Source organism: Garra rufa, chromosome 22 (assembly GCF_049309525.1).
Source record: "Garra rufa chromosome 22, GarRuf1.0, whole genome shotgun sequence".
In the NCBI taxonomy this organism is placed as follows: domain Eukaryota; kingdom Metazoa; phylum Chordata; class Actinopteri; order Cypriniformes; family Cyprinidae; genus Garra; species Garra rufa.
The window spans coordinates 23,462,375-23,472,657 of NC_133382.1; positions in this window are offsets into that span (position 1 = coordinate 23,462,375).

The following is a 10,283-nucleotide window of genomic DNA, read 5'->3' on the forward strand; positions in this document are numbered from 1 at the left end:
ACTCCTCCTAGAGATTTATACAGATCAACACCAAAATCGGTCAGTCTAATATAAAGGCCTTAGTGATGTTAAATTGTGAAGATCTTGAGTTTTCGGTAAAGGGCGTGTCCGTGGCGGCCTGACAAATTTCGAGGTCTCGCCATTGATATAAAACTTGTTATAACTCAGCCATAAAATGTCCGATTTGCCTCAAACTTCACATATTCGATAAGAGTCCTGGCCTGAACACATCTGAAGGCCAATATTCTATTATAATCACAGCGCCACCTGTTGGCAACAGGAAATGACTTGTATCAAACTCCTCCTAGAGATTTAATGATATCAACATTATATTTGGTCAGTCTGATCTAGAGGCCTTAGAGATGTTAAATTGCGAAGATCTTGAGTTTTCGTTAAAGGGCGTGTCCGTGGCGGCGTGACAAAGTTTGAAGTTTCGCCATGGACATAGAAGTTGTTATAACTCAGCCATAAAATGTCCGATCTGCCTCAAACTTCACAGGTTTGGTAAGAGACCTGGCCTGAAGACACCTAAAGGCCAATATTCAGATATTATCATAGCGCCACCTGTTGGCAGCAGGATATATCATATCTTTCACTAAGTCAAACATACCAAGGTCAATCTGCACCAAACTTCATATGTTTGATGAAAGTGGTGGCCTGAACACATCTACATGCCAATAATCAGTTATAGGCATAGCGCCACCAGCTGGCAGCAGGAAATTTGGCACATTTAAGTGACTTTGACATATTTCTCATATTTTTACTGTATTAAAAGCATACTACCCACCATTTGCTGTGTTCCTAAAGCCACCGGTCGATGGTGAGCCCGGGTGCGAGGGCCCGTTCATCGCTGCTTGCAGCTTTAATTAGGGCCCGAGCCCAAAAGGGCGAAGGCCCTATTGTTCTTCTAAGGGTTCTTATTTTTTTTTTTTTTTTTTTTTTTTTACACCTTCCGGGCACTTTTGGGGGCCTTAACATACTCAAAAACTCTTGAAAATTTGCACACACGTCGGAATCTGCGGCCATCAGGACGCCACAGAGGCTGGGACCCGGGCGTGGTTCAGGGCCTCTACAGCGCCCCCTGGAACACAGTTTGAAAACTTGATGTACTGCGCACACATACTTGCATGTATTGATATGAAACTCGGTACACATATAGATCTCACTGAGCCAAACAACTTTTGTACTCTATGTCATAGGCTCCACCTGACAGGAAGTGAGATATTTAGGGCTGTTTAAAAAGCGCATGCTCTGGAATTTAACGTACTCCTCCCAGGAATTCCATGGGATTGTCACCAAACTCGGTCAGCATGATCTCAAGACATTGGGGACGCTAAATTGCGAGGAGATTTTTGATATCTCGAACGGTTTGGCCGTGGCAAGGCGACAAAGTTATGGCGAGAAATGAGAAACAGGAAGTGTCTAATAACTGTTGCACACATTGCCTGATTCTGATGAAACTTCACCAGTTTGTTCGTTGTATGATGCCGATTCCATAAATGTGACTATTATGAGTAAAAGTTATAGCGCCACCAACTGGGAGCAGGAAGTGTGTCATTTTCAAAATGCTTTGAAATCAGCCACTTAATTTTACTCGATTTTCTTTAAACTTCATCAAAATCATGTCAAAACACGGCCGATAAGAATATGTAAAGGGGTCGATGATAAATCGAATGCTGTTGCCATGGCAACATGTCAAACTTTAAAATTAGATTCCTGTCTTTTCGAGGCAGTTAACATGCTTAGAATTTCATGAAACTCAACACACACATCAATATTTATGATAGTTAGACACTGGCAAAAGGTCATAAATGGGCGTGGAGCAGGCACTCTATAGCGCCATCTTTTGACAAAAGTTGGGGGGTTAGTTTTTCCTACAGTCACCAAACTCTGTACATATATTAATCTCATCAATTTGGACAACTTTCTAAATCAAACTCATTAGCTGAGACCAACAGGAAGCCGGCTATTTTGATTTGAATGTGGATTTTTGGAAAAATCAGGCTGTAAACAAATGCACACTACTTCTAAGAACAACCAGCTGCTCACACCAAACTTTTTTAACATGAAGAGAATATTCTGAAGATGTTAAATTGCGTGCGGATTTTGGATATCTTGAACGGTGTGGACGTGGTGATTTTTTAAAGATATAGTAAAAAATATTTTTATATCTTTAAAGTGCAGCATCCAAACTCTTTAAAACTTTTTTCACACAGAGATCTAATCATTCTGAGCAAGTGCTGGAAATATAAATTTTATACAAGCTTCAATGAATTAAAGAAAATTAAAAAAATAACTCAGAAACCTGCTGTCACTCTGGTGAATGTCTCTACAGTATGTGTGTGCGTTCAGTCAGGCACAGAGAAGCTCATTATTGCAGGGGGGAGGGGTGAGAGGCAGAGAGGGTGACAGAGTAGAGAGCCATCCTACAGACCATCTTTGAACAAAAAATGCACATATGTATTGTAATTACATAAATATGTCTGATCTTTGAGTCTGATATTTTGAGAAAATATAAAGGGTCACTTAGTCTTTCATTGTTCGTATTTTGCAGTTGTTTTTTTTTTTTTTTTTTTTTTTTACTTAACTGTACCATGAACTTGTCCTATTCAGTCACATAGCAAAAGATTTAAAAAAATACAACTTTTTAGCATGATCAATTTATCTTCATTGATAGACAATATTTACATAGTGTTATTTATTGAATATAAAATAATAATAATAAAAAATTATGACAAACTTTGACAACAAAACAAACGTTACTGTTATGTCTTCAAAACATCTGAAAACCATAATTTTAAGATCAGTTATAAATATATATATATATCACCCCATTAAAATACTCAACCTGATTTTTAAAGATATTTTGAAAGAATGAAGCGTTTATAGAGCACTTTATTGTGTATTGCTGTACACCCACATGAACTGTGTTCATGTTCATGTTAATTCACAGTACATAAACTTTATATGAATACTTTTTTTAGCTAAATATTAATTAACATTAATAAATGCTATTTATTTATTGGTCATGTTAACTAATATAGTTAATTTTAACAAATGAAACTGGATGGCAACATTTTATATTTTGTGTGTATGTGTCTGTGTGTTGATTTTAAAGTGTAACCCTTTCAATTCTGTAAACTTAAAATCCAAACTAGCAGAGGGTTACTGTGAATGCATGTGCCAACTGGGCACCGTCTTCCTTATTGATTCTTAGTTATGTAGCACTTAAGAGTGATGTCTTATAACAGGAGTCACCAGCAAAGCAATATCCACACAAAAATTGTACAGATAGGTAACAATGACATTTAAGCAGAAGTGGTGGACGTAAAGCAAGCAATAATAACATTTTGCTATCATCATGAATCATGTTCTTATCATCATTTGTAGCATACTGGTTCACAGTTGGCATTTATCTGAAGTCCTTGCATTGATTGCATGTAGTTAAATCAACATTATATTTGGTCAGTCTGATCTTGAAGCCTTAGAGATGTTAAATTTTGAAGATCTTGAGTTTTCATTAAAGGGCATGTCCGTGGTGGCCTGACAAAGTTTGATGTTTCTGCATAGACATAGAAGTGGTTATAACTTAGCCTGAAAATGTCTGATCTGCCACAAAATTCACAGGTTTGGTAAGAGTCCTGGCCTGAAGACACCTAAAGACCAATATTCAGATAATATCATAGCGCCACCTGTTGGCAGCAGGATATCTCATATATTTCACTAACTCAAACATACCAAGGTCAATCTGCACCAAACTTCATATGTTTGATAATAGTGCTGGCCTGAACACATCTAAATGCCAATAATCAGTTACAGGCATAGCGCCACCAGCTGGCAGCGGCAAGTTTGGCACATTTAAGTGACTTTGACATATTTCTCCTACATTTACTGTATTAAAAGCATACTGCCCACCGTTTGCTGTTTTCCTGAAGCCACCGGTCGGCGGTGAGCCCGGGTGCGAGGGCCCGTTCATCGCTGCTCGCAGCTTTAATTAGGGCCCGAGCCCAAAAGGGCGAAGGCCCTATTGTTTTTCTAAGGATTATTATTATTATTATTATTTTTTTTTCAATGTTTTGGGGGATTTCGGGGGCCTTAACATACACGAAAACTCTTGAAACTTTGCACACACATTGGAACCTGCGGCCATCAGGGCCGGACAGACTTTGACATGGGGGGGTCACCTGGGGGGGGCATGGCACAGCGTTAAAAATTGCGACTTTTGAAGGGTTCTGGAGCGCACAACGGTTGACCTACAGTCACCAAAATTCATACACATATAGACCTCATCGGGCCGAACAAATTTCACACTCATAGTCCGTGCTTCGCCAAACAGGAAGTCGGCTATTCAGGGATGTCTAAAAAGTGCATGCAATGGAATTTGAAATACTCCTACTAGGCCTTTCCACCGATGGCCACCAAACTCGGTCAGCATGATCTCAAGACATTGGGGACGCAAAATTGCCAGGGGATTTTTGATATCTCAAACGGTTTGACCGTGACGGGGCGACAAATTTATGGCGAGAAATGAGAAACAGGAAGTGCCTAATAACTTTGACATACTTTGTCTGATTTTGACCAAACTTCAGCAGTTTGTTCATCGTCTGATGCCGATCACAGAGATGGGACTATTATGAGTCAAAGTTATAGCGCCACCAACTGGCAGCAGAAAGCGTGACGTTTTTGAAACGCTTTAATCTCAGCCTCTTAATTTTACTCAATTTGCTTCAAACTTCATCCCAATAATGTCAAAACACGACCGATAAGAATCTGTGAAGGGCGTTATCCATAACTTTTATCATGTTGCCATGGCAACGTGTCAAACTTTAACTTTAGTTTTTTGTGTTTTTTAGCCACTTAAAATGCTTAGAATTTCATGAAACTCAACACACACATCTGTATTAATGACAGTTAAACACTGATAAAAGCCCATAAATGGGCGTGGAGCAGGTGCTCCATAGCGCCACCTTTTGACAAAAGTTGGGGGGTTACTTTGTCCTACAGTCACCAAACTCGGTACATATATTGGACTCATCAAGCCGGACAACTTTCTAATTTACACCCATTAGCTACGACCAACAGGAAGTCAGCTATTTTTATTTGAATATGGATTTTTGGAAAAATCAAGCTGTGGAATTTGAAACACTCCTCCTAGACCTTTCCACCGATGGCCACCAAACTCGGTCAGCATGATCTCAAGATATTGGGAATGCAAAATTGCCAGGGGATTTTTGGTATCTCGAACGGTTTGGCCGTGGCAGGGCGACAAATTATGGCGAGAAATGAGAAACAGGAAATGTCTAATAATTTTGACACACTTTATCTGATTTTGACCAAACTTAAGCAGTTTGTTCGTCGTATGATACCGATCACAGAGATGTGACTATTATGAGTCAAAGTTATAGCGCCACCAACTGGCAGCAGGAAGTGTGTTGCTTGCAAAACGCTTTTAAATCAACCTCTTAATTTTACTCAATTTGCTTCAAACTTCATCAGAATAATATCTAAACACGGCCGATGAGAATCTGTGAAGGGGTCCTTGATACATCAAATGCTGTTGCCATGGCAACATGTCAAACTTTAACATTTGTTTCCTGTGTTTTTAAATATAGCTGTGAATAAATTCATATCACTCATAGCAGAATCAGACAGTTCACACCAAACTTTGTCAACATGATGCCAAGATACTGAAGATGTTAAATTGTGAACGGCTTTGGGACATCTTGAACGGTGTTGATGTGGTGATTTATGAAAGTAACAATAAAAAAGATGAAGAGTTATTTTCATATATCTTTAAATTGCATTATTCTAACTCATCAAAACTTTTTACATATAAAGAACAGGAAATTCTTAGGAAATACGTGTAGTTTCAAAATGTTATCATGCTCAGAGGCCCCAAAAACATTAAAAGTGTCACATAAATTTGTCAGATTAAAGCTCTAATACCAGGGATGAACACTAGAGGTCCTCATAAGATAAGGAATCGTTTGACCTCTAATGCTATTTAGCTCATTCTCAGTGTATAAGAATGAAAATAATCCATAGAATCAGTTGATATAGACTGTACTGTCAGTGTACTTTTACATGTATATTTTGTATAGGTGCTTAAAGAGCATTAAAATCTTTTTTTAATCTTTTAAGGAAAAATTATATGATTTATATACATATATACAATCTCACTGATAGAATAAAAAATCTTATAAGTATGACACTATACTGCTCAGTTCACTTAATTAGAATGAGAAACAAATACATCAACTAAGTTAATATGTATTTATTTTTAATATATTTGTTTATTATTATTTCACAGATGCTTATAGATCATTAAAATAGTATTTAAAAATGGATGTAGATCATAAAACATGGTAACTATTTAAAATAGGGTCTCTTTTGTTAACATTGGTTAATGAACTAACACACGAACGAACAACGAACAATATATTTGTACTCGATTTTCTTCAAACTTCATCAGAATGATGTAAAAACACGGCCGATGAGAGTCTGTAAAGGCGTCCCTGATGCATCAAATGCTGTTGCCATGGCAAATAAATAAAAATACAAAATACATTCTAATATTTGTTTCCTGTGTTTTTGAGGCAGATAGCGTGCCTAGAATTTCATTTTCCATTTTCAATTTTCAATGATTTATTATATATTTAAAGTGCAGCATCCTAACTCTTTGAAACTTTTTTCATACAAATAACTATTCATTATGATTAAACACAGTTTATTTCATAATTATGCAAAACTCCACGAATGAAAGAAAATTAAAAAACAAATCTGATCTCACTCTGCTCTGCACTCTATGTGTGTGTTTGTGTGGTAAGTGGCTGAGTGTAAGGAGGTGGGATGGGTGGTAAGAGAAAGAGTCAGACAGGAGGAGAGGCAGTTAGGGTTAGTCCAAAGGGTTATTGTGAATGCATGTGCCAACTGGGCACCGTTTTCCTGATGCTATCGTGATGGCGACTGCCAGACGGCGAGGGCCCGGTCAACGCTGCTTGCAGCTTTAATTATTATTCTTCTTCTTCTTCTCCAAAATGAAAAGTCTTTTTGAGGGCCTAAACATGCCCGAAAACTCACGAAACTTTGCACACGCATCAGACCTGGCGAAAATTTACATCTGATATGGTTTTCAAAAGTGGGTGTGGCAAAATGGCTTGATAGCGCCACCTATTAAATTTCAACGGAGTGCGCCTCGAGCTACGTTTCACGTACATGTACGAAACTCGGTACACATATGTAACACACCAATACCTACAAAAAAGTCTCCTGGTGCAACATCCGAAACCCAACAGGAAGTCCGTTATATTGAATTTCCTGTACGATTTTTGTGCAGTTTTTGCCATTTTCAGGCCTCGTACTTTAACGAACTCCTCCTACAGTTTTTATCCGATCATCTTCAAATTTGCTGAGTGTCATCATAAGGCCTTTGCGATGTTAAATTGCGAAGCTTTAGAGTTTTCGTCGATGGGCGTGTCCGTGGCGGCCTGACAAACTTTGATGTTTCGCCATGAAAAAGGAAGTTGCTATAACTCAGGCATACGATGTCCGATCTGCCTCAAACTTCACATGTTTGATGACAGTCCGGTCCTGAACACACGTCAGTGCCCATATTCAGTTATAGTCATAGCGCCACCTGCTGACAACAGGAAATGACATGTTTAACACTGTTACGGACTCCTAGAAACATATTGAAAAGCGTTAACAAGTCTTAAATAGGCTAGCAACATGCTACAAACATGCTAAAACATGCTAGCAACACTTAGCTAAGAGCTAAAGCATGCTATTAATACAAATACAAAAGGAAATTGCTGTAACTCATGTATATAATGTTGAATCTGACCCAAACTTAATATTCAACATGCTACAAAAATAATAAAGCATGCTAGCAACACTTAGCTAATATGCTAAAGCATGCCAATAATACAATGAAACAGGAAGTTACTCTAACTCAGGCATACAATGTCCAATCAGCCCCAAACTTAACATGTTTGATAAGAATCCTGGCCTAAACACACGCCCATGCCCATATTCAGTTATAGTCATTGCGCCACCAGCTGGTAACAGGAAGCCACATGTTTAATACTGTTGTGGATGCCTAGCAACATTTAAAAAAAAATCAACAACTGTTAAACAGGGTAGCAATATGCTAGAAACATGCTATAACATGTTAGCAACATTTAGCTAAGTGCTAAAGCATACTCTTAATGCAATGAAACAGGAAGTTACTGTAACTCAGGCATGCAATGTCCAATCAGCCCCAAACTTCACATGTTTGATAACAGTCCTGGCCTGAAGATATCTACATGCCAATATTCAGTTATAGTTATAGCGCCACCTACTGTCAACAGGAAGTGACATGTTTAACACTGTGACACACTATTAGCAACACACTAAAAAAGCCATTGAGTGCTAAACTAGTTTAAAACGTACTCAAACATGCTAGCAACACTTACTTAGTGCTAAAGCATGTTGTTAAAGACATAAAACAGGAAGTTACTGTAACTCAGACATGCAATGTCCAATCAGCCCCAAACTTCACGTTTGATAAGAGTCCTGGCCTGAAGATATATACATACCCATATTCAGTTATAGTCACAGCGCCACCTGCTGACAACAGGAAGTGACGTTTAATGGTGTTACGGACTCCTAGCAACATAATAAAAAGCGTCAGCAAGTTTTAAATAGGCTAGCATCATGCTAGAATCATGTTAAAACATGCTAGCAACACTTAGCTGAGAGCTAAAGCATGATATTAATACAAAGAAAAATAAGTGTAACTCATGCATACAATGTCCAATCTGACCCAAGCTTAATATGTTTGATAAGAGTCCTGGTCTGAACACAAGCCCATGCCCATATTCAGTTATAGTCATAGTGCCACCTGCTGGCAACAGGAAGTCACATGTTTAATACTGTTGTGGATGCCCAGCAACATTTTAAAAATATCAACAAGTGTTAAATAGGGTAGCAACATGCTAGAAACATGTTAGCAACATTTAGCTAAGTGCTAAAGCATACTCTTAATGCAATGAAACAGGAAGTTACTGTAACTCAGGCATGCAATGTCCAATCAGCCCCAAACCTAATATGTTTGATAAGAGTCTTGGCCTGAATACATTAACATGCCAATATTTAGTTATAGTCATAGCGCCACCAGCTGGCAACAGCAAATTACTTGTTTTACACTAACTTAAGCATGCAATGTACAATTTGCACCAAACTTGACATGTTTGCCAATAGTCCTGGCCTGAAGACATCTAAAAGCCAATATTTTGTAATAGCGCCACCTGTTGGCAGCAGGATATGTCATGACTTACACTCAAGCATGCCATGTTCAAGCTTCACCAAACTTCATATGTTTGATAAAAGCACTGGCCTGAACACATCTGCATGCCAATATTCAGTTATAGGCATAGCGCCACCAGCTGGCAGAAGGAAGATTGGCACATATCAATGACTTTGACATATTCCTCCTACATTTTCTGTGTTAATAGCATAGTGCCCACCATTCGCCACCGATCGGCGGTGAGCCCGAGTGCGAGGGCCCTACCATCGCTGCTTGCAGCTTTAATTAAATTTAATATTTAAAGTAGGATAAAAAGTAGGATAAAAATAACCGCTAAATAAGTCGCAAATAAAAATTCAGAACTAAATAAGGATCTGTATGCGCTGTAGGACTGGTGAGATTGAAAAAGTGGTGTGCATTTTTGTTAAATCTATAAAAAATAATTAAAGACAAACACAACACATACTTTTAAAATGTTGTCCAACAACTTCATCATATTGAAACAGGATGAAAAAAAAATCAAATCATATTTTGTTCTATTTATTGCACCTGTAATCACTCCAAAGCTTTGGCAATATTTCAGGCATTTACAGTCATTCCAATAAAGCTGTATTGACTTACAGAGAATGAGAGAGATAGCGCAAAAGCATAATAACAGTGAAAAAATGTAAGCAGACAAGGAAAGGTCAGAGCGGCAGCTGAATAGAACATCACGAATATGTTTCATCACAGTGTAATTGCTCAGTGCTTCTCTCAGCTCTGTTTTCCAGTAAATTCACATTTGCAGCAGGTTATCTCTTCAAACCATATTTCAGTTGCTATCTTGTGCAGTGACCACAAGGAAAATAGAGATGTTCTAGATGACACTGTGCTCACAAAATCCAACAACATCAACATTAGCTGCAAATCCCATTAAAGGAAGGCTTTGGCCGGGGTCGGTAATGCTTTTCGCTTGTCCTGTTTAAGGCAAGTCAATATACTTTGCATCCATATT